The sequence below is a fragment of the Primulina huaijiensis genome, unplaced genomic scaffold (genome assembly GCF_012295235.1).
Source record: "Primulina huaijiensis isolate GDHJ02 unplaced genomic scaffold, ASM1229523v2 scaffold205638, whole genome shotgun sequence".
Classification (NCBI taxonomy): Eukaryota; Viridiplantae; Streptophyta; class Magnoliopsida; order Lamiales; family Gesneriaceae; genus Primulina; species Primulina huaijiensis.
In genome coordinates, this window is record NW_027354149.1 from 1 (window position 1) to 1,330 (window position 1,330).

At 37.1% G+C, this 1,330-nt stretch overlaps 1 long non-coding RNA gene across 1 annotated transcript; it reads left to right on the top strand.

Annotated features, from left to right (window-relative positions):
* The first annotated feature begins 16 nt into the window (after positions 1 to 16).
* On the top strand, positions 17 to 1,330 carry LOC140966367 (uncharacterized). The gene is made up of 3 exons (XR_012173334.1): positions 17 to 919; positions 999 to 1,132; positions 1,283 to 1,330. It is a non-coding gene; the product is annotated as an uncharacterized lncRNA (long non-coding RNA).

Sequence of the window (1,330 nt, forward strand, 5' to 3'; positions counted from 1 at the left end):
TATATTGTCATGATTACCAAACATGTTATTTCACAAGTAATTACACAAGTATTCATCTTGATCTTTATTTTTGGTAGGGTGTAATGGAAAATCCTCATTTATTCACCCTGATCGCACTTATGTATTTACTTTATCTTGTCCCATACAAGTCAACAATAGATAGAATTGGTCCACCATCCCAAGTCCAGAACAAGGATCCGGGCTCCAAATATTAATGTCACATACTTGTTTCAGTTTACATAGGTGCCACAATACTTATAATTTTAAAATAATTCAAAATACAACGAATGTTTCAAAATTCTCTTAATTTTTTTAAGAAACTCTCTGCTGATCCAAGTTCTTTTAACCGTTCAGTATTCATCATAAAATACACTTTTTAAAAATTTCTACAGCCATGACCTAAAAGTTGTTTGCTTAAAAAATATTTTTAAAGAATGACCTCAATGGTTGCAATTACTCACCTTTAACTTACTGATTACCGACTACGAACCTTCGGATCCTACCCACATGTAGGTCACGTGTTATTTTTTCGTGTCGGACTTTCTCAATTCAGATAATGATTAGCTCTAACAGCTTTTAAATTATTTCTTAATGAAATAGCCCCTTATCCGGGTTTGCTAACTTTGTGATATCACTGACATGTAGAAATTCTGGGTTCTGACCTTGTGATATAATGGCGCATAAAAATTTTCTCATATTCCCGACTGTTTCTCATAGGCTAGTTAGCTTGGTCAACGCTTGAAATTTGTAAGCCCTTCCACGCCTTCTCTATTGTGCTTTTCTTTGAAGGACCGGGCTAGTGAACTATACAAAAGGTTGGAGGATCAGAAATGTACAAGAGGAAGAAATTTGGAGGCTTTAGTGGCTGGCTGCATTTATATTGCTTGTCGGCAGGAAGGCAAGCCACGCACAGTAAAAGGTGTCCCCCTTAATTGTGATAATTGTATTTTACTGTAATGTAGTTTGTGAAGGCCTCTGAATCTATGAGTCTCAACTAGAAATTTGCTCAATGGTTGCTGGAGGAGCTACAAAGAAAGAAATCGGAAGAGCAAAAGAATTTATTGTGAAACAGTTAAAGGTTGAGATGGGTGAATCAATGGAGATGGGCACCATACATGCAGGGGACTATCTGGTAAGTGTGTCTCATATTTAAATTAGGTCACGACAAAAGCAGTTTGATCCATACTTGTCAATTCCAAGCCTTTCCTCTGTGCTTTCTTGTCATGAAAATCCTTCTTGTTTTGAGGGTTATCTCACTTCTCCACGCCTTCCGGTGTTGCAGAGGCGCTTTTGTTCAAATCTTGGTATGAGTAACGAAGAGGTCAAAGCT